The 24,109-nt window shown below is 46.2% G+C and overlaps 1 long non-coding RNA gene across 1 annotated transcript in view; it reads right to left on the bottom strand.

Moving 5' to 3' along the window:
• Positions 1–24,109, bottom strand: part of LOC105858574 (uncharacterized) — a 41,995-nt gene that overhangs the window by 16,686 nt on the left and 1,200 nt on the right. Inside the window, exon 2 of the long non-coding RNA XR_001148171.3 lies at positions 23,825–23,949. This is a non-coding gene — a long non-coding RNA (uncharacterized LOC105858574). The remainder of the gene's footprint in view (positions 1–23,824; positions 23,950–24,109) is intronic.

Raw genomic sequence — 24,109 nt, 5'->3', positions numbered from 1 at the left:
AGAGTTCGAGACCAGCCTGAAAGAAATTAGCTGGACAACTAAAAATACATAGAAAAAATAAGCCGGGCATAGTGGCACATGCCTGTAGTCCCAGCTACTCGGGAGGCTGAGGCAGGAGGATCGCTTGAGCCCAGGAGTTTGAGGTTGCTGTGAGCTAGGCGGACGCCACGGCACTCTGGCCCAGGCAACAGAGTGAGACTCTGTCTCAAAAAAAAAAAGACTTCAAGGCGTGGAACAGCTGGCCACGGGGATCACCAGGAAGGACGGGCACCCAGTTAAGGGGACTGCAGCGTGGGGGCCAGGACAGAAGAGGCCGGGCGTGTTGCTGCACGCCCTGCAGCTGGGCGGTGCATCTGCCGTGACTTGAGGGGCCGTGGCGAGGACGCCGGCACTCACTGGGGGGAGGAGCCGGTGCAAAGTTTTGAACGGGACATCACTCCAGCTGCTGTGCTGAAAATAGGTTTTAGAGACAAAAGGAGAAGGCAGGTGACAGGTGGAGGCACTGCCGTGGTATTCTAGGTGGGCGATGGGAGTGGCTCTGGCTGGCAGCAGCAGAGGTGAGGAGCAGGCAGATTCTGATTTTATTTTAACGCAGACAAGAGCCTCTCGTGCCAAACCCACTCTCGGGTGAAAGAGGAGGAAAAAAGAGCAACGCTACGGGTCTTGGCCTGGGCCACTGGGAACGGAGCTGCCGTCCGCTGAGAGGGGCAGACACAGAGGGAGTGGGCCTGAAGGCCAGGTGAGGTGCGTGCACCGGACGTGCCAAGCCTGACATGGACGTGCACACAGGGATGTCGCAAAGACAGCTGGGCACTGTCCAGGGCAGAGGTTCTGGCAAGATACAAGTGTGGGAGCTGCCACGCATCTGTGATGCTCAAAGCCACGAGAAAGAGCTGCCACAGGAGAGAAAAGGTAAATTTTTAAAATTAGTTTCTGGCTCATGCAGAAATGTTAATTTCACCAAAAGAAAGAGAAGGTGGTGAATATATCCATTAGATGTTCACAGAAAGTCAAGCTATCACATATAAATTTAGTACAAGCTATAAGGAAATAGATGGTACTTTCAGCTCTTAGTCAGGTTCCCTTGAACCTATTCTTACTAGTATTTAAAAAGTGTAGGCTGGCTGTGGTGGCTCACACCTGTAATCCCAAGAAGGATCACTTGAAGCCAAGAGTTCAAGACCAGCCTGGGCAACATAGTAAGGCTCTACCAAAAAAAAAAAAAAAAAATGTAAAAGCATTATGTAGCATATTGGATTGTCTTAGCTGCTAGGGTTACCTGTCTACTTTATGCAGCTTAGAATTGTGTTAGACTTTGAAAAGAAAAAAAAATTATGCTAGCTTCTCAAAATAACCAAAGGTTTTGCAAAAATTTTTCACATTGAATCAGAGAAGATACATATAATCTATTTTAAGATAAAAGGTTAGATCTGAATATATTATTAGATATGATAGCCTATTTCAGAACTCCTATCAGTGTCACATTTAGTAGTTTACACCTGGCCGGGTGTGGTGGCTCATGCCTATAATCCTAGCACTCCGAGGTAGGAGGATCGCTCAAGGTGAGGTGGGAGGATCACTCAAGGTCAGGAGTTCGAGACCAGACTAAGCAAGAGCAAGACCCCATTTCTACTAAAAATAGAAAGATGACTGGGCGCAGTGGCTCATGCCTGTAATCCTAACACTCTGGGAGGCCAAGGCAGGTGGATCATTCAAGGTCAGGAGTTCGAAACCAGCCTGAGCAAGATCGAGATCCCGTCTCTACTATAAATAGAAAGAAATTAATTGGCCAACTAATATATACAGAAAAAATCAGCCGGGCATGGTGGTGCATGCCTGTAGTCCCAGCTACTTGGGAGGCTGAGGCAGAAGGATTGCTTGAGCCCAGGAGTTTGAGGTTGCTGTGAGCTAGGCTGACGCCACAGCACTCTAGCCTGGGCAATAGAGTGAGACTCTGTCTCAAAAAAAAAGTAGTAAATAGTTTACTCCCACAATCTGATTTATTGCTGAAAACATTCCTGGTTTTGTCCATGAGTATTGAGGAGGAACACCTTCCAGGTCACTGGGTACCTTGACCCACTTTCCTGGACACCAGGCGTGAAGCCCCAGGATTTCAGGACCTGCCCACAACCTCAGAAGGCTCTAGGCCCAGTTCCTGTTCTGCTTCCTGCCATCCTTCCCAACTAAAAAGGAGAAAGGCCAGGCGCCTGTAATCCCAGTACTTTAGGAGGCCAAGGTGGGAGGATTGCTTGAGGCTAGGAGTTCAAGACCAGCCTGGGCAACAGAGAGAGACCCCCAAATCTACAAAAAAATTAAAAATTAGCTGGGCATGGTGGTGCACACCTGTATCCTAGCTACTCAGGAGGTTGAGGCAGGAGGATCACTTGAGCCCAGGAGTTTGAGGCTGCAGTGAGCTATGATGACACCACAGTACTCCATCCTGGGTGACAGAGCGAGACCCTGTCTCAAAAAAAGAAAAAAAAAAAAAAGAGAAACAGATCCACTCTAGGAGAGTCAGAAAGATGGAGAAAGTCTGAGGAAGAAGCGAAAGGTAAAGGAAAGCATAAAAAGAAAAGAGAAAACATTCCCGAGATGAGCAGGGACAAGCAGGAAGGAAGCCACAAAGAAAGGGCAAGAAGGCAGCTCTGAGGCGCCCACTGTGCACTTCAGACTCAGGTCTGCAGTCTGCAGTCTGGCACACATTAGAAAGATTGCACGTTTTAAAGGTTACAGGGCATCCCCTGTCCTACCCGAGTCCTGCTGAGTGCTTGAACAGACATTGTAACCGCGGCTCTCCAAGCGTGGGGGACCAGCCCAGCCTCCCTCTCTCACGTCCACCCCTGAGTGCCGGGTTCTGTCTGGCGCCCAGCCCCTGCCTGGCCAATTTCCACCAACAACACCAGCCTTCTTCCTTGTCGGAAAACCTAGAACTTCTCTGACTCTCCTCTCTCTGCCTCCTGCATCTCGTCAGCTGTCTCCACCGCTACATTCTCAGCGACATCCTATGGGTTCTTCTTCCCGTTCTCCTGCCACCCCTCCTGCAACTCGGGTCTGCCTTACCTTGCTCTGGAATACCGCAGAAGCTTCCTAGCTTCCTAACTGGTCTCTGGTGGTTCATTTGGATGAATCCTCCTAAGTGCAATTGCGATCTTGCCCCTCCTCTGTTTACAAATACCCGGTAGCTCCCCAGAGCAGACAGAGCTTGGGGTGGCAGCTCCCAGGGCTCACGTCCTTACAACAGCCTTCTCTGTCTGACACACCCACCCGTTCCCACCCCAATCCCCATTTACGGCTGAGGATTCTGCCCAAAGACACCTGACCCGAGTTAGACCAAGCCCCGGAGCTTACTACCCCTGACCACGGAGACTGGCTGGGGTGGGGGTCGGGTGAGGGGGAGGTATCCAAGCCAAGACAGCCAGGACTCTTCCTGGGGTGTGGGGGTCAGACTGGACAGGAGAGAGAAGACCGACTTTGCTCTAACTGGAAACCACCTGTGAGTGAGCCCATAGCCTCTGTGAGGACGGTATGAAGTGACTGGCAGACAGACTACAAGTCCTAAAGGCACGAAACCCACCCTTCTTGGTTACAAGTCCACGCACTCCCCTCTGGGACTTAGGCTAGGTTAAGTTGGCCTCTGTCATCTGCAGCTAATGAATCATGCCCAGCTCACCAAATGCAGAGTGAGCTCCTCACTCGGCCTCCCCTGATAGGACCATCACCCCGCCAGTCCCTCCCTTGTCCCCTCCAGGGCCACTACAGCCACCCGAGTCGGCCCCTATTCCCAAACTCAGTCTTGTGTGTTCCTGCCCTCCCGCCTCTGCTCCTTCTGTTCCGCTCCCCAGGGCATCCTCTCTCCTCGCCCCTGCGTTTAGGCTCCACACATCCTCCAAGGCCCAGCTCAGACGTCTCCACTGTGGAATGGGTCCCAGCTGCGCCCTCAGGAGGTGGAGAATTCAGACTCTCTGTCTCCTACCTCCAGATGCTCTGGGGTGTCTCCCATCTCCCCCCCCCCCCATGCCCCTGGGGCCTGTTCTGGCCAGACCAGCCTCTCTCCCAGCGTGGGAACTACTGATAGCCCTTCATCTTCCCCCAGCCTGGGAGGCCAAGCCCTTCCCCGGGAAACTAACAGGTTACACGTGTGCAACATGAAGCAGCAGCGAAAAGCGCTCAGGAAGGTGAACCGAGCCCCAGCTCAGCCCCGAGTTTTACCTTCCTAGGATGCTACACAGCTGTCTGGCAATCCCCGTCTCTCTGTCTTTTAAGGAGAGGGAAAACCAAGGGTATCCTGAAGGCACAAGAAGAAATAAAAACAGCGGATCTGTTAGGGTAGTAGAATTATAACATTTGGGATTTTTGTGAAACAATTGTTTACACAATAATAATATTACAAAGAAGAAGCTGCTAAAGGCAATAGTAATGTGGTAATACTTTTTTTGCTTGCTAAGCAGGTGCCTGGCACCGTGCTCAGGTTTGTCACACTGGGGTAGCCTGGGAGCTGGTTTCTGCTGCTAGGAGGGACTTCTCATCTCCTTCTGTTTCCTTCAGGGAACTCAGTCCCCATTCTGTACGGTCCTGATGTCTGTCAGTCCCCGAGCCTGCTCCCAGGGCAGGCATGCGATAGAGAACAGCCAGCCAGAGTTCTCCATTTCCTTCCCAGGCTTCATGGATAGGGTGCTAATCTGGGAGAATATGGAGTTGGGGCTACTAGAGCCATCTTGCCTAACTGCATGGAGGCAGCCACCAGCTGTGGGGCAGAATGAATCCATAACACAAGGAGCCCCTGGTTCCAGCTATGCCCCAAAAGTTCACCACTGCATGTCCCCAATATACCATCCAATAAATACACACACACACACCCCTTTGTCTTGCTGGTCTGAATTTGTTTTTGTTTTGTTTTGTTTTGTTTTGAAATAGAGTCTCGCTCTGTCACCTGGGCTAGAGTGCTGTGGCGTCAGCCTAGCTCACAGCAACCTCAAATTCCTGGGAAGTGATTCTCTCGCCTCAGCCTTCCAAGTAGCTGGGACTAGAGGTGCTCGCCACCTCACCTAAGCTAATTTTTTCTATTTTTAGTAGAGACAGGGTCTCGCTCTTGTTCAGGCTGGTCTCGAACTCCTGAACTCAAGCGATCCTCCTGCTTCAGCCTCCCAGAGTGCTAGGATTACAGGTGTGAGCCACCTCGCCCAGCCTGAATTTGGTTTCTGACTTGCAATCTAAAGAATCCTGGCCATACACACACCACAACATCTCACTGAGCCCCCACAATGACCCCAATGTACTGCTGAATCGGAAAAGAGTACATTCTGCCAAAGGCATGCAGAGCTAAGTGGTGGTTATGGCTGGAACACAGACTGGCAGCCAGAGCCCACAGTCTCAGCTCCCCTCCTGCCTGGCTTTGCTAATTCGCAGAGCACTTGCAGTCTGGTATCTCATTTGATTCCCAAAGTCATTCTATCATGTGGACAGCATGAAAGTATTCCCAATTTATAAATTAATAGTTGCTGGGAAAATATGATTGAGGAATTAATGAGATGTGGCTCATAAGACTATTATTTTATTGTATAACCCAATATTATTGGGTTAAAGACAGAAACAGGAGTTTGCAGGGTTTTGCTCTGAAGGAATGTGTGGACTCAACGGTTCACTTATGAGAGGCTGCTATCATGGGAGAGCTCTCAAATCTCCGGTAGAGATGTTTTCCAGGAAGTCTTCCAAGTATCTCAAAATCTGTGAGCCTCCCTGTGTCTTGAAAGACAAGACAAGGCAAACATGGCCCATAGGATGGGAGCCAGAGACAATGACTGCACTTTGCCCAGCGATGTGCCCCAGTGATTATAAACAACCTGTTTATTAGAGATGGGCTTCCTGCTCTCTCCTGTCTGTCTACCTTTAAGTCCACCATAACTAATCAAAGAAATATAGAGTCACTATACCTCTTTTGTTTTACCTTTGTTAATTGACAACTACTTCTTAGAACTTAGAAAATAGCCCCTAAAAGACTTTGTACCTGTTTGTTCACCTAGATAGATTAGTAGCCCCTTGAGAGGACTTTTGACCCTAACCCACTACCTGTATCCCCTAGCAACTGTGTTCCCTGATATGCAAATATGCTACCCTGAGGACTGGTAATTGATGTCCGTGATTATAAAAACCTGTATGAATCTAAGCATTTTGCTGGTGGTTGTGGAGATCCGCCAGACCCCTAGGAACCTCCCTCTGTGTTTTATCTGATCTTTATATATATATAAAAAACTATAAACTATACCTTAATCTCTGTGTATTCTTTTATTTCTCTCTGTTGCCTATCAATTTCTTTATCCTCTGTGGCGACCCCTATCTTAGGGACCTGGCTCCGTGGAGAGAAGTAGCTAATCTCCTCACAGGCCTGCCTCAACTACTCTCGCCCTGCAAATAGTATAAGCCTTAGAGGTACTAAGTTATTTTTTTCCCAAAAATATACAGCTAAACAGTAGCAGAGGCAAAATCAGAGCCCAGGTCATTTGGCTCCAAATCTAGGGTATCAAGGGCATCTTGGGCATCCCTGGGCACTAAGGAATTTGGTCAATTCAAAACAAGACTAATGCACACTTCAAAGGGCCAAAATACATTGTTCACTTTCACTTTCAACCTCCAATTAATATTTAGTGGAGTAGGCGAAATTTTATCAGTGAAATGTTTTCAAACACTGAGAACCTCGCAGAACCTGGCTGGATATTCGGCTCCCAGATGCCATCTGAATCTTTCTTGGTGTCACTCTCTTCGACCCCATTTCCCTCTCTGTAAAAATCAGTTACCACTGAGGGATAATATTTACTTTATGAATAAACAGTGTGAAAGCCTCCCATCTTAAAACTCCAAAGAGAGTAGCTTTTACCTTTGAACTTTCTTCTACTCTGGTCAAAGTTGGATAGTATCTTTGAATGAACCCTCAATTAAGAAGGGAAGGAAAGCTAAGATGTCTTGCATGTTTACTAGTCAGACCCAGGAGACACCCCTTCACACAGACGCTTCGAAGGAGCTGGACGGTGGGTGTATCCGTGACAAGACTCAGAGACCTGGATTATCATCCTGGGTCTGCCCTTGAAGAGCTAGGTGACCTTGGAGAAGTCCTTTACCTTCTTGGGCCTTCCTCCCAGCAGATGACAATGCAGTTCTGCTAGCCCGTCTCAAAGAATGCTGTGATCCGATGAGAATATTTACTCACTTGGTTAATATTTGTTAAACTATGTATGTAGAAATGCTGTGTAAACTGTGAAGTTCTAATCAAATAAAAGCTATCATTACTTTTCAACAGAAGATATCGAACACCTTGTTCCATTGGCATTCAAGATCTCTAATGCCTTCGGTGCCCTCTGAGTTGCCAGTGGAGGGAATAGCTATGTGCAAAGTCCTTAAGGTGCATGTTTGCCAGGTTTGGCTGTTGTTGTTGTTTTTGAGACAAAGTCTCACTCTGTTGCCCAGGCTAGAGTGCTGTGGTGTCAGCCTAGCTCACAGCAACCTCAAACTCCTGGGCTCAAGCGATTCTCCTGCCTCAGCCTCCCTAGTAGCTGGGACTACAGGCATGCACCACCATGCCCAGCTAATTTTTTCTATATATTTTTAATTGGACAATTAATTTCTTTCTATTTTTTAGTAGAGATGGGGTCTCGCTCTTGTTCAGGCTGGTCTCAAACTCCTAAGCTCAAACAATCCACCTGCCTCAGCCTCCTAGAGTGTCAGGATTACAGGCATAAGCCACTGCATCTGGCCAATATTTGCCAGTTTTTTTGAGACAGAGTCTCGCTTTGTTGTCCAGGCTAGAGTGAGTGCCGTGGCGTCAGCCTAGCTCACAGCAACCTCAAACTCCTGGGCTCGAGTGATCCTTCTGCCTCAGCCTCCCAAGTAGCTGGGACTACAGGCATGCGCCACCATGCCCGGCTAATATTTTTTTTATATATATATCAGTTGGCCAATTAATTTCTTTCTATTTATAGTAGAGACGGGGTCTCGCTCTTGCTCAGGCTGGTTTTGAACTCCTGACCTTGAACAATCCCCCCGCCTCGGCCTCCCAAGAGCTAGGATTACAGGTGTGAGCCACCTCGCCCGGCCTATTTGCCAGTTTTTAAAAGGAAGGAAGGAACAAATATTTAGTGAGTGCCTGCTGCATGCAATTCACTGTTCTATTCACCTGTTTTGATCATGGCTGTATTCCCAGCACTTTGAACGATACCTGACCCATGCTGTAGTCCCCTACATGTGAGATACACCATTAGTGTTCCACTAAGAAAGAAAAAACTCTGATGATTAAACTATGATATTCATTGATAGTAAAATTCATCCCAACTTAAGAGGTTTTAACATGCAAAAAATATGCATCTTGCAATCAGTGAAACACAGAGCCATATTTTGTGAATGAATGCACACTTTCATATATATTGCATCTCATCTTACGTTTTCATCTAGCTAAAACTGTGAGCTCCCTGAGGACTGGGAGTGTGCCTGCACTTGTGTGCCAGCTTCATACAGAAGGCATTCAAAATGTTTGCCTTTGGTGATGCCAACAGTAGGTATTTGAAAAATCCACATTAAGGAGAAGAAGTAATTATCGCATAGAGAGGATAGGGATCATCTTTCACAGAGCGCCTAAATCCCTTGGAATTTCCTGAGTAATGGGGGTGACATGAGTGTCTTACACAGAGTTATTGTTTAATGGGTACAGAGTTTCCTAAATCCCTTGGAATTTCTCAGGTGATAGGAGCATCTTTTTTCCTAATGAGATGACTCTTGATAGGCTCCTGGGTAACTTTTGGGGTTTGGGCACCAGAAAGACCGAGCTGTGATTAGAAGTTAGAGACTTTCAGCCCTCCCCACCACATCCTCTGGAGAGACACAAGGAGCTGGAGATTGAGTTAATAACCCATCCAGCCTATGTGATGAAACCCCCATAAAAATCTCTGTAGGGTTCAGAGAGCTTCTGGGTCGGCAAATCCATGCATGTGCCATGAGCGTGACACATCCTAACTCCACAGGGACAGCAGCCCCTGTACTTGGACCCTTCAGGACCTGACCCTAGTACTTCTTCATCTGGCTGCTCATTCGTACACTTTATAATAAACTGAGAAACGTACAGAAAATGCTCACCTGAGTTCTGTGAGCCATTATAGCAAATTATTGAACCCAGGAAGGGGCTGTGGGAACCCCCTATTTCCAGCCAAGTCAGACAGACGTGTGGGTACCCAGGCACTCAACAGTTGGCTCGTGTCTGCAGTAGGGGCAGTCTTGTGGGACTGAGCCCTAACCTGTGGGGTCTGTGCTAACTCCACGTAGCTGGTGTCAGAATTGAATTGCAGAACACCCAGCTGGTATCCAGAGAGTTGGAGAACTGGCTCGTGAGGAAAAACCCTACACGTGTGAGGGTGTCGTAACTGCTGTAAGTAGAGAAACAGTTTTCTTTTACCACCTCTATTATTTGGACATGACAACATGCAAAGGAGGGGCGGGGGGTGGGGTATTAGTGTTTAATGGGGACAGAGTTTCAGTTTGGGAAGATGAAAAAGCTCTGGAGATGGATGGTGGTGATGGTGCACAACAATGTGAATGTGCTTAATGCCACTAAACTGTATACTCAAAACCAGTTAAATTAGTAAATTTTATCATATGTATATTTCATCATAATTTTTAAAAAATCTACAAGCAAAGGTACTGACACATAATAAGTCTTATCAACTTGTGTCTCTAGAATCAAACATTAAAGAGATTTATAAAAATGTAAGCCAAGCATGGTGGCTCACGCCTGTAATCCCAGCACTTTGGGAGGCTAAGGCAGGAGGATTGCTTGAAGGCATGAATTTAAGACCAGCCTAGGCAACATAGTAAGACCTCGTGCCTAAAAAAAAAAAAAAAAAAAATTAAAACAGAGATGTATAAAAATGTAAAACAATGCCACTGTCACTACATGATTTTTGTTTGGAAAATAGTTATTTCTCATAAAACCATGCTATATGTTAATATGTAATATGCTTGTTATTGTTATTTTCAAATGCGTTAATGCATATTATTTTAATTTCTCAGCTTTAATATCAATAGATGTAATGCATGTAAACCAAAGCTCTTTGGGGTCTTTAATTTTTTCAAACACAAAAGGGTCATAAGGTCAAAATGCTTCGCAACTGCTGGTTTAATGGAAGAGACAAACAGCAGAGAGATGTGTCACCAGGAAATGTCAGGTGCTATGGGCATCTGTGGATGGAAAGGGACGGCCTCCCCAGCAGCCGAACCTGAAGACACATGGAGCTGGGCCAGGGAGCGGGGGACCAGCAGGGCCCTTAGGAGGGAAGGAGGCTGGCGCTCCTCAGGCCTCATTGAAGATGGAAACGAAACACCCCAAAACACAAATCCTGTCAAACTGCATAGTGGTTAGTAAGAGAGGAATAGCACGAGAGGATCCCACAGGTCTTGAGTGCTACCAGCAGGAGTGTGGACATGTCACATGCTAAGGGTCACTTGTAGGGTGAGAGTAGTTGAGGCAGGCCCGAGAGGAGATTAGCTACTTCTCTCCACGGAGCCAGGTCCCTAAGGGTCGCCACAGAGGATAAAGAAATTGATAGGCAACAGAGAGAAATAAAAGAATGCACAGAAATTAAGGTATAGTTTATAGTTTTTCATATATATATATATAAAGATTAGATAAAACATAGCGGGAGGTTCCTAGGGGTCTGGCGGATCTCCACAACCACCAGCAAAATACTTAGATTCATACAGGTTTTTATAATCACGGACATCAATTACCAGTCCTCAGGGTAGCATATTTGCATATCAGGGAACACAGTTGCTAGGGGATACAGGGAGTGGGTTAGGGTCAAAAGTCCTCTCAAGGGGCTACTAATCTATCTAGGTGAACAAACAGGTACAAAGTCTTTTAGGGGCTATTTTCTAAGTTCTAAGAAGTAGTTGTCAATTAACAAAGGTAAAACAAAAGAGGTATAGTGACTCAATATTTCTTTGGTTAGTTATGGGGAACTTAAATGTAGACAGACAGGAGAGAGCAGGAAGCCCATCTCTAATAAACAGGTTGTTTATAATCACTGAGGCACTTCTCTGGGCAAAGTGCAGTCATTGTCTCTGGCTCCCATCTGTGGGCCATGTTTGCCTTGTCTTGTCTTTCAAGACACAGGGAGGCTCACAGATTTTGAGATCCTGGGAAGCCTTCCTGGAAAACAGGTATAGCTCTGTTGCCCAGGCTGGAATGCAGTGGCACAATAATAGCTCACTGTAGCCTGGAGCTCTTTTGCCTCAGCCTCCCAAGTAGCGGAGACTCCAGGCTCGTGCCACCACACCTGGATGGCCTGCTTCTCTAGATGGGGCGGTTTTAGTCCTTCAGTGCAAATGAGCTAACTAGACAAAAAGATAACTAGCTAACTAGATGGGGCAGTTAAATGCCTTGGTGTTTTTTTATTTTTCATGTTTGCTTTTAAGGACGCTCAACTGAGGAAACTTTCTCAGGTAACAGGCAGATGCACAGATGTTTTTCTTTGAAACTGTCCTGACAGCAGACGCCAAGAGGCACAGGAAGGCCGATTCAGAGACTGATTGGGGTGTGCCCTGCCACGAATCAGTAATGAACTAAAACCCACCAGAATGTGCTGGACAGATGAGGACATAATTTTTTTTGGTTTGTTCGGTATAACAAACTTCAGTGACTCTACAACTATGTACCTAAAGCATAAGAGTCTAAGACCCCTTTGGGTAGAGCTCACAGTATTTGCTTTGCTGTCCTAGTAAAATCCCAAGGTAGGAAACCAAAGTTTTATATCAACTGAAGAAGTTGGTTAGCCTGAAGATAGACGGAGCTCTGTTACCAACATCCAATCTGTTTTCAAGATGAAGGTGGGGGTGGAGTGGGGGGGACAGGGGGGCTGGATATTTTCACATATAGTTAGTTCAAAACTTAGAGCTGTGAATTCCTTCAATATGAGCCGACCTCCCACCCTAAGGATATGAATATATGGAGATGACATTTGTGATGCTTATGTTACATATTCTTTGTGAATACTTTTGTTATTATATAATATAATCATTATATACTATTGTATTCTGTTTTATGTTTGAAGAAGAATACTAAATTAAAGGAACTACACAGAGAGAGGAAATTGTTTACATAATAATTTCATGGTTATATAAAGGTAGGCTAAAGATTGTTATTATTTAACCTGGAGAAAAGATAACTGACACAGATTTAATTAATAATTATCTTCAACTATTAGAAAATTTACCATGTAGAAGTTAAAGGGAAATTGTCCTCCATTTCCAAAAGGAACAAGAAGTACTGTTCTAAATTTAATAGAAAGGGTTTAGGTTGGAACTTCTGAAGAATAAATGTTATGAGATCAAGAAAGAATGTAAAATCTATTTCTGTCTAGCCCTTTATCAATCAACAAATGAGTATGCTCTTCTAAGTGATGAGTCTTCTCACTAAATGGGTCACATCCCGAAGTTTCTTTCTGCTCTACTTACTCTGATGAACTTTATTTATTTATTTATTTATTGAGACAGAGTCTCGCTTTGTTGCCCAGGCTAGAGTGAGTGCTGTGGCGTCAGCCTAGCTCACAGCAACCTCAAACTCCTGGGCTCAAGCAATCCTCCTGCCTCAGCCTCCGGAGTAGCTGGGACTACAGGCATGCGCCACCATGCCCGGCTAATTTTTTCTATATATATTAGTTGGCCAATTAATTTCTTTTTATTTATAGTAGAGACGGGATCTCGCTCTTGCTCAGGCTGGTTCCGAACTCCTGACCTCGAGCAATCCGCCCACCTCCGCCTCCCGGAGTGCTAGGATTACAGGCATGAGCCACGCGCCTGGCCGCTCGATGACCTTTAATCTGTCAACATGGACACAGTCCTAGCATAACCAGCAACCCAGGATGCCCTTGGTGGCATTATCCAAAAGAAGACAAACTGACCCATCCTGATCCCTGCCATTCCCGAACCCGGTTCTCAGAGTTGACCCCGAGGGTCTTCCAGGTGGTTTAAGAAGCAGAGGCTCCAAAGAATCAAGTCACCCATGAAATTAATTTGTAAAGACCATTCTGTTTCCTGTACAGGTGGAAGGCCGGTTTCAAAGCGCCAGGTCTAACGTTTCCGTGGCCAAGCAAGGGCTCCCCAGACTTCCGAAGGCGGCGAGGGCAGGTGTCGCTTAGAGTCTTGCCCCCGAAGTGGCCCTCGAACCACACGTTAGGAAGACCCCACCGAGGGGTCCTCTCCACTTGCGCCACGGGAAGGAGACGACCTTCGTCTTCGGGCTAAGGGCGAGCCTGCGGTGGGAAGGACGCGGGCAGACTCAGGGCGAGGTCCCCGCTCTGCGGGGGGAAGCCGGGCCGCGGGGGCTGCGGGGGCGCGGGCAGGGGGCGCCCCAGTCCTGCCCGCGCCCGAGGTCCCCGCGCCTGCGCCGCTCTCGGGGTCTCCTCGGCTCCCCCCAAGGCGGGAGTGCGAGCAGACGCCGCCCGCTTCCTCCCGCCGCGCCCCTCGCACACGGAGCTCGCGTTCCCCAAAATGCCCTGGGCGGGGCGCAGGGGAAATAACCTCGGCCCGATCACTCTGCCTAAGTGTCCGCGGCCTCGCCACACCTGGCTGGCCCTCCGGCTGCAGACTTTACTGCCCTAAGAGCCCCTGGCTCCTCTTCCTCCGTGTCTGGACGACACCCCCAGCCAGCCGGGGAGGGCAAGACCGCGGGGGGCGCCCCGGCCTGGGGATGCCACTGCCGGGTCGGTTAGGGTGAAAGGCGAGACGCCCCCGCAGCGCCGATTGCGACTGCGCCGGGCGCCCCTCCGATCGGGAGCAAAGGTTTGGCCTCGCCCAGACAACTGGCAGCGTGGGACTGCTTTCTTCACCACATTCCTAACAATCTGGGAGACCCGCCTCCGGCCAGGGGCCACGCAACTTTCCTGCTTCTAGTGTGAGGTCGGGCGGGGACGGGCGCACGAAGCCTCGGGGTACCAAAATGCTGTTTATTTGGGCATCGGGCTGCAGAGGGGCGGAGACCCCAGGAAGGGGAGAGCGGTGGGTTTGCTGGGAGGTTTGGATGGAAGTTTGGGGAGGGTGAATTTTTCTAACAGTGATGGGTGTCACCACAACTCCCTGCTGTCAGAGTTGGATTTACAACCTCCAGACTCTCCAGACTCCTGGGGCTACTGTTTCACAAGTCTTATGATTAGCTAAGTTTTCCATTAACGCGTTCAGTCCTGTACATACTTTCTGGGTTCCCGCCCTCAGCGAACCTGGCACTAGGCGTGAGAACGCACCCTTTTCTCACTCAGTTCCCGCTGAGTCCCGTGCAAGCAAGCGTGCCCATCGCGCCCCCACTCTGGTCCCAGGGGCGCACCCTCCACTACCCGCTCAGGTTAGCCCCATCCCGTCTGCCCCTGGGCCACCGGCGCACCTGGAGGCAGATTATTGGGGCTGTGTTGTGGACATGACACCAAAAGCTCAAGAATACAGGAAACAATAGGTAAATTAGACTTCATGGAAATCAAGAACTTTTGGGCATCAAAGAATACTAGACAGCCTACTGAACAGGAGAAAACATTTGCAATTTATACATCTGATAAGGGATTAATACCCAGAATATAAAAAGAACTCTTAAAACTCAACAAAAAAGCCAAACAACCCAATTTTTAAATGGTCAAAGGACTTGACATACACAAATGGCCAATCAGCATATGAAAAGGTGCTCAACAGCTTTAGTCATTCCAGAAATGAAAGTCTATACTACTTTACACCTAATAGGATGGCCATACCTGAAACCACCCTTCAATAATGGGTGCAAGGCAAGAGAACTGTAAAAAGGGCCTAGCTAAAAATAATGCGCAAGCCTAGCCAGAAATAATGATAATAATTAGCAACTGCCCTGCTGTAATTGGCACTTGGGAGACACACAGCTGGTGGTCATAAAGATTCTTGACTTTCTCCATAGATAACATCACCTTTTTTTTTTTTGAGACAGAGTCTCACTCTGTTGCCCAGGCTAGAGTGAGTGCCGTGGCGTCAGCCTAGCTCACAGCAACCTCAAACTCCTGGGCTCAAGCGATCCTACTGCCTCAGCCTCCCGAGTAGTTGGGACTACAGGCATGCGCCACCATGCCCGGCTAATTTTTTCTATATATATTAGTTGGCCAATTAATTTCTTTCTATTTATAGTAGAGACAGGGTCTCGCTCTTGCTCAGGCTGGTTTCAAACTCCTGACCTCGAGCAAACCGCCCGCCTCTGCCTCCCAGAGTGCTAGGATTACAGGCGTGAGCCACCACGCCAGGCCAACATCACCTTTTTGAAACCTAAAGGTAGTTTTTCAGATATCTTCCAGGCCTAGCATTCCAGTGGACTGGTTGACCCACCCAGTGGACCAGCAGCCCATACCAAGAGACTGACTCAACTGAAACTGTTACTCCAGGAACTGAAACAACACAAGAAGATGATTTCAACATCCCTATCATTTTGCCCTACTTAACAAACCTAATTGCCTAATCCTTCGCCTACCAAACTGTCCTTAAAAAAACCTGTCTCCCAAATTCTCAGGGAGGTGGATTTGAGAAATTTCTCCTATCTCCCTGCTTAGCGCTCTTCAGAAAAAAAGATTCTTTCTCTGCCTTGAAAACCTTGCTGACTCAGCGCATTGGCTTCCTCTTGGGCAGCGGGCATATGAACCTGGTTGGGCATCAACATAATCAAAAATATGAAAAATAAGCGTTGTTGGGGCTGTGGAGAAATTGGAACCCTTGGGCATTGCTGGTAGGAAGGTAAAACAGTGCAGCCACTGCAGACAACAGTTTGGTAGTTTCTCAAAAGGTTAAATACAGAACTATCATACAATCCAGTAATTTTGCACTTCTAGGTGTGAACTAAAATAAAATCTTAAGGCTCCCGGCCCACTGCTGACTGAATGGACCCCCTCCTGTCCAAGGGGATACCCTAAAACTGAATTACCTGCCAGGAGAAGGAAGGTCAGACATGCCTCATCATGCCCCCTCCCTTCTTGGGGACATCCTGTGTAACCCATTAACAGGCCTAGGGGTATGCAAGACAAATCTGCAGGCCCTCAATTTACACAAAAAATATATATGCCCTGGCTTGTCTCCTCCTTATCTAAAATATTCTATTCTTTTCCATTGACATAGGTATACATCCAAAAGAATGGAAAGCAGGGATTCAAACAGACACTTACCAGTGTTCATAGCAGTAGCATTCACAATACCCAAAGGGTGGAAACAACCTGTGTCCACCAACAGATGAATGGTCAAAGAAAATGTGGTCTATTCATGCCATGGGATATTATTCAGCCTTAAAAAGGAGTGAAATTTTGATATACAACATGAATGGACCTTGAATACACATTAAGGGAATTAAGCCAGACACAAAAGGACAAACTGCATGATTCCTGTAATGTCCTTAGAGTAGGCAAATTTATAGGTACAGAAAGGAGATTTAAGGTTACCAGGGGCTGGAGGGTGGGGAAATGGGCAGTAAATGTTTAATAGGGACAAAGTTTTTATTGAGGATGATCACGAAGGTTTGGAATAGTGATGATGGTTACACAGCAATACATTTGTCAACAGAAAAGAAGCCAAACTCCACAAAATAAATAAAAGAGGTTTATTCTGAGCGAAATTTTAGGACCATGACCTGGAGCCACACTCAAGAAGTTTTGAGCAAGTGGAATTGCTGTGGTTGGGTTACCATTTGGTTTCATACATTTCAGGGAGGCAGGGGTTACAGGTGAAGTCATAAATCAATGCATAGAAGCCATACATTGGTTTGGCCCCCAAAAGTGGGTCATCTCAAGGGGAGGAGGGACTTATAGGTTATAGGTGGGTTTAAAGACTCTTTGACTTGTAATTGGTTAAAGACATGAAGCTTTTGTCTAAAGGCTAGGAGTGTTTTAAAAGAACTCAGTTAATCAGAGACAAGCCACTGGACATATCTGTTATGTAAATGTAAACTGAAGACCTGAAGGTTTGTCTTGCATATCCTTAGGCCTATTAATGAATTACAAAGGATGTCTCCAAGAAGGGAGGAGGCGTGATGAGGCATGTCTGACCTCCCTCCTCCTGGCAGACAATTTAGTTTTAGGGTATCCCCTTGGCCAGGAAGGGGGAGGGGTCCATTTAGTCAGCCGGTTAGGGGGGGGCGAAGCCTTAAGATTTTATTTTAGTTTACAATTCCCCCCTTTTGGCCAAGATCTTATTTTGTCCCATCAGCTGCCAGGGTGATGTGGCTGCCTGCCGCAGATCTATCCAGGCCCTCAATGGGACCCTTATGGCCAAGAGGACTGAATAGCCAAAAGGGCTTGCAGCCAATTAAATGTTTTAAGCCAGATGGGACTAGAGATAGACAGGCACTCAACAACCCTTTAAAACTTTCTAGGCAACATTAGAATAAAAACCAAAATGTCAAAGGCAAGACTACAAAATTAATTTATCTATAAGTGTTGAGCTACTGTATTCTTGGGTTTAGTGGTAGACTTGTAGCAAACATAAGCATTGTTAACCATTCAAGCTAAGGACTTTTATTGTGTCACAATATTTAGTATCTGTAATAATTTATAGTAAGGTGGCTGATAAATTACTTGTTATATCTCCTTTTGTATAACCCCATAACTGAGAACAATTATGCTCTAAGGAAGCTCTAAGTCTATGGGAAGCAGGAAATGTTTATGATTTGGATGAATATCTGTACCACATGGACCAAAAAGACAAAGCTTCTCAGTATTTGTTTAGGCTTATGTGTGCCCCTCCTGGATTTAGAGGATCTAAACTAATTACATTCCTCGGAAATGGGCCCTTACAATCTCACACGTACCCTCTTTCTCGATAGTCCCTGGGCATAGAGTGAAGATGCTTGCAGTCCCAGCAACAGGGGACTCAATAGTTTTATTTTTTATTTTATTTATTTTTTTTGAGACAGAGTCTTGCTCTGTTGCCCTGGCTAGAGTGAGTGCCCTGGTGTCAGCCTAGCTCACAGCAACCTCAATCTTCTGGGCTCAAGCGATCCTGCTGCCTCAGCCTCCCGAGTAACTGGGACTACAGGCATGTGCCACCATGCCTGACTAATTTTTTCTATATATGTTAGTTGGTCAATTAATTTCTTTCTATTTATAGTAGAGACGGGGTCTCGCTCTTGCTCAGGCTGGTTTCGAACTCCTGACCTCGAGCAATCTGCCCACCTCGGCCTCCCGGAGTGCTAGGATTACAGGCGTGAGCCACCGAGCCCAGCCCGGGACTCAATAGTTTTAAATCCTGGAGATATCAGGCAAACTTGTTATTTACTTAAAACTTATCATGGCCCGGAGTCGTGGCTCACGCCTGTAATCCTGAGCAAGAGCGAGACCCTGTCTCTACTAAAAATACAAAGAAATCAATTGGCCAACTAAAAAATATATAGAAAAAATTAGCCAGGCATGGTGGCACATGCCTGTAGTCCCAGCTACTCAGGAGGCTGAGGCAGGAGGATCACTTGAGCCCAGGAGTTTGAGGTTGCTGTGAGCTGTGATGAGGCCACGGCACTCTAGCCTGGGCAACAGAGTGAGACTCTGTCTCAAAAAAAAACAAAACTTATCATGACCCTGGAAAACAAAGCAAGAGAATCAGTAATGTTTTAAATAAAAATCATAACAAATTTAGTTCAGTCCCATGTAATTAATTTTTATGCTGTTTGAGGTTGAGTTAGCCATACTCATGGATTTATCAGCTTTCTAATTAAGGTCCTGGAAGTTTGTTTTGTTTTGGTCCAGTGATATATAATCTCCTAAGTTATCAAAAGCCTGTATTCAAGAGAACTTGTCAGTCCTTTCCATGATTTTCCTCGAAGAAGCAAACTTTGGACTTAGCCAGTTAAAAAAAAACACTTTCCAAGATGAATCAAGTAAAACAAAAACTCTTAGACTAGTCATGGTTAAAGAGCCAACTGACAAATAAAGTTGGTTATTTTTGTGGCATATGACAATAATAACCATAATTATTACTGATAACATGCACCAAGACATATCAATATTTTATAGTATTGGAACATATATTAATAACATATTTATACAAATATAATCCAATGAAAGTAAAACACCATTTCATATTTGGCAATGCTTCCTGTACAGTTTTAACATAACAAAATAAACCTAAATATGTCTCTCTTAGGCTTTCAGTGGCCCTAATATATAAACAGTTAAAAAGGCTGGGTTTAGAATTTGGGTTTTGGAAAGTTTGTCAAATATCAAAGGCTTAAAACATTTGTTCAGATGGAATCACAAGCCATTATAAAACAAGGGTCATTTATTTAACCAAGAGCAATAGTTATCAGAAGATTCCAAAGGTGATACACCTCATTTTAATGCTAAAACCTGGGTCAAAGTGAACCTGGGATGTATGTTACATATATGTGTACTCATTGCGCATGCACTTGGCTCCCCTGATAAATACGTATAGCTTTTCCCCCAAACCTGCTGAGTATGTATGGCTCTATTGTGTGATACAGGCACTGTGAGCCATAAACCCCATCCTGCCCTTTCCCTCATCAGAGAGAGAGCACCTATGGCACATGCTGGAGACTATCTCTTCCTGGTTTGCAAACTGATATTGCTAATAAAGCTCTCCTTTCTACCATTTAGCCATCCTGGTGGTCTTCTGGATGATGAAAGAAATCAATGGAAACTGACCTCAAGAGAACCCAGATGTTGGAATTAGCAAAGATCTTTAAAGTAGCTATTATAACTTTGTTCAGGGACATAAAAGAAAACACACTAACAGTGAGTAAATAGATAAGAAATCTTAGCAGAGAAATTGAAGTGATAAAGGGGAACCAAATAGAAATTCTAAAACTGAAAAGTACAATATCTGAGACTTAAAATTCATTGAATGGGGCCAGCAGTGGTGGCTCACACCTGTAATCCCAGCACTCTGGGAGGCCAAGGCAGGAAGATCACTTGAGCCCAGGAGTTATTATATTGCCCAGACCAGCCTGGGCAATATAATAAGACCATGTCTCTATAAAAATAATTTTTAAAAAATTACCCAGGCATGTTGGCTTATGCCTGTAGTCCTGGTTACTTGAGGCAGGAGAATCGCTTGAGCCCAGGAGTTCAAAGCTGCAGTGAGCTATAGATGTGTCACCGCACTCCAGTGTAGGGCAACAGAGGAAGACCCTGTCTTGAAATAAAATAAATATAAAATAAAATAAAATAAAATAAAAATTCATTGAGTGGTTTGTTTCTTCTATGTTTCTTCTCAACAAACAAAAAAGCCAAATAAATGGCAAGCTCTTTCTGAGAATGCCCACAGCCTCTCTTGTAGCTCTTGTGTCCAGGGACACTGCGTTTGTACTTTATTTAAATTAGGCCCTTAAAAGTCAAAGAGTTCCCATAAGCAGACTGGAGATGATAAAACAAAGAATGCACTTGAAGATCAATCAATAACAATTATCTAATCTAATCTAATTACACAGAAAAAGATTGAGCAATGTATACATTAGTTTCTATCACTGCTGTTCTATCACTGTGTACTCAACAGTTTCTGGAAACAAAGAAGGGGCTCCACTCTCGGTGCTGTTACTATAATTCTGGAGGTACACTCACTATTTCCAAGTGAGGCTTCCAAGAGCAGCTCTTTGCAACCGACAGCTCAACGAACTTTACTGTTAGCCTCCTAACCAATTCCTCCCTTGTCCCACCAGGACAGCACACACCAGTGTCCTGGTGCTCTCACCTTCCAGACTCTTCACTCTCCTCAGCCAACCCAAATCTTGCCTGTGCTACCTCCTGAATCTTTCTCATCTGGGCCCTCTTTTCCCTGTTGTCATCATGGATCCGCCAACAACATGACCCTTGACGTGTCTCTCTGTTCCAGCTCCCAGCACATGGCCTCACAAAAACTGCCTGCACAGGAAATGATTCTTTAAAGAATCTGAAAACATAAGGGTTTGGGGACCGATGAACAACACAGGATCCCCCCCTGTTAGACATTCTGGGATAAAGAGAAAATTCTAACCCCAGGCAATGGAAGGTCAGTGGAGTCCACACTGACGGTGTGACTGGTCTAAGTCACTGGGCGGAACCAGTTGCTGAAACATTCAGGGTTCCCACAGCGGATGTAAAGGGCCTCTCCCCAGGGACTCCCTTCAGATTTCCCAGCAGCTGAAGGGCCAAGATGGACCACAGCAGGGCCCTAACCCGATGGGTGGTCACACATTTTGAATATCATGCAAATGCAAAAGAAGGGTGTTTGGGAGAGGAGTTGATTTCATTGAGCCAAGATCTGTTGGCTTAGGTCAGGGGTCCTCAAATATTTTAAACAGGGGGCCAGTTCACTGTCCCTCAGACCGTTAGAGGGCTGGACTATAGCTTAAAAAAAAACTATGAACAAATTCCTATGCACACTGCGCATATCTTATTTTGAAGTTAAAAAAACAAACGGGCAAAAACACCCGCATGTGGCCCACGGGTTTGAGGACGCCTGGCTTAGGTGAACTCTTTGACTTTTAAAGGTCTAATTTAAATGAAATACAAACCCAGCGTCCCTCGACAAAGGAAGAAGGGATGCTGTGGGCATTCTCAGAAAGAGCTTGCCATTTATTTGACTTTTTTGCTTGTTGAGAAGAAATACAGAGCAGTGTCCTTTCTCCCCACCACATCCGTCCTCTCAGGGCTCCTAGGAAATAGGTCAGGCCCTGCCCCAGGGAAGGTGGGGAGGGAGGGAGGGAGGAAGCAGCTGGCCTCGCAGAGGGTGCTTAAGGCCACTGTGTCTTAGGACACTAAGATTCTTGGAGTGTGCTGGCAGCCAACTTGGCCAAGAGCCATGGCAAGTGAGCTCTTAGGTGTGGTGTAGTGCCAAAGACTGCTTACCAGCCCCTGGACATCAGCTCCAGAGAGTCTGCCAAGGCACCCAGGAATGTAACATTCATTCTGGCTTTATTCTGAAGCCACCTGTGCCAGGACCAGGTACACCACAGAGACCCAGCATTTCTGTCCATCCTCCACCTCCCAACGTTCCAGTCCTCCTCTGCAGCCTTGGGCTGGTGAGAGCACCTTGTTCACCACCCCTGGTCACGTCAGGCTGGGCCACTGCCAGCTGGTCACCATCTCAGCTCGCTCTGGCTGTACCCTGTGTCCCCTAACTGACCACTAGCATTCGTGATTCTGTGCCACAGCAAAGAGGACATGCTTGGCTGTGAAGGCTCGGGAGCATGCTGTCACTCACCCCGTCCGCCACGCAGGGCTCTTGCTCAGAGCCAAGTCTGCAGGGGTGAGGGCTTAGATGTGCCCCGAGGCTGGGCCAACATGGGTCACCCTTTGTTAGAGCCCCTGTGACCAGGGATACATTTGTGTAGAGAGCAGCGACTTGTCTAACAGTCTTCTCTGTGCTAAACTGAGTAACCCACAAGGGGATAGAAAATGAGTTACCAGCAACTTCCTCCACAGAGACTGACCCAGACTGTCTGAGGAGAACGCACCACAAAACTGGAGAGAAGAGGCCCAGAACCCTGCTAAAGCACTTGTTAGGTAGATAGTGAGGGATTCCGGGTCTCCCAGAGACAAAAGTGGGTGCTGTTGCTCCATCTCGGTCCTACCCAACCCTGACTTTCCACCCCTGGGGGAGGAGGGAACATCCTATGAATCTGCCAGTCAGAACTTGGTGCACCAGCCACAAAAGAATTCAGAGAACGCTGGCCCACAGACCAAGCCTCATGGGTACCATAAAGTCTGGAAAGAACCCACATGCATAGTTAAGGCTCAGGTCATGTGACTTCTGTCTAATCAAAGTGGTTCCATACTGACCTCTGAACCACAAGGGAGGTCCCTATCTGGACACTATAAAATAGGACACAGACCACAGCCAAGCTCACTTTCTCTTGGCCCTTGCCTGCTCTGTTGCCACAATGGGTCCAGTCATCATCTAAAGTGTAAGTATCGTGCTCTGTAAACCTATTATCTTGCTCTTTCCCTATAATCCTATCTTTCTCTCCTCAATAAACCTCATTTTCGTGCTTGCCTAACTTGGCGTGTCTGGTCATTCTTCGGCCATGAGCGAGCGCGTCAATAACCAAGAGTTTTAGGCCGGGCGCGGTGGCTCACGCCTGTAATCCTAGCACTCTGGGAGGCTGAGGCGGGTGGATTGCTTGAGGTCAGGAGTTCGAAACCAGCCTGAGCAAGAACGAGACCCCGTCTCTACTATAAATAGAAAGAAATTAAATGGCCAACTAATACATATATAGAAAAAATTAGCTGGGCATGGTGGCACATGCCTGTAGTCCCAGCTACTTGGGAGGCTGAGGCAGGAGGATTGCTTGAGCCCAGGAGTTTGAGGTTGCTGTGAGCTAGGCTGACGCCACGGCACTCACTCTAGCCTGGGCAACAAAGTGAGACTCTGTCTCAAAAAAAAAAAAATAACCAAGAGTTTCAGACCAAAACCTAATACTTTCATGAGTACTCTAAGGAATTAAAAAGAAAAGTACAATTTTTGAGGTAAACTGGTTTTCTTAGGTTTGTGCATCATTTCTTCTTTCATTCATTAATTCATTTAACAAAGAATTTTCCAAGCTCCTTTCATGTGCTAAGGCTGTTCCAGTAATCTATTGCTATATAACCATCCACCCCAAAATGTAATGACACAATTCATCCTCAGCTGGGAAAAAAATATACAATTCATGTCACAGAGAAAGAACTCATCTGTCTAATATTTAACAGTTTTAAGAAATCAGGAAAAAGTGGAGAAAGGATATTAAAAATATAAACTATCCTTAAATATATAAAAAGATGATTAAGCCAATTTATAAAAAGAATTCTAATGATAAGCACCCTAAGATGCAATTTCTTACCTATCAAATTGGCACACATTCAAAAGTTGGATACCCTCCTCAGCTGTCAAGGCCACAGGGATGGAGGGAGGCTTGTCCAATGCAGGCGGGATGCAAAATGGGACAATCTGGTGACGTGGAAAGACCTGCAAAAATACAAATGTGCTTAGCCTTTGCTCTAACTATCCCACCTCTGGCAAGCTATCCTATGGCAGTCTCTGACCATGCTATTCATTGGAACATTCTCAAGCAAAACTGGGCAACATCTCAATATTTCTTCTATAGAGGGATGGATAATTAGAACTG

Source organism: Microcebus murinus, chromosome 10, assembly GCF_040939455.1.
Source record: "Microcebus murinus isolate Inina chromosome 10, M.murinus_Inina_mat1.0, whole genome shotgun sequence".
NCBI classification, from domain to species: domain Eukaryota; kingdom Metazoa; phylum Chordata; class Mammalia; order Primates; family Cheirogaleidae; genus Microcebus; species Microcebus murinus.
Note: the sequence above shows the minus strand (reverse complement) of the source record. Positions and strands in the feature narration are given on the sequence as shown.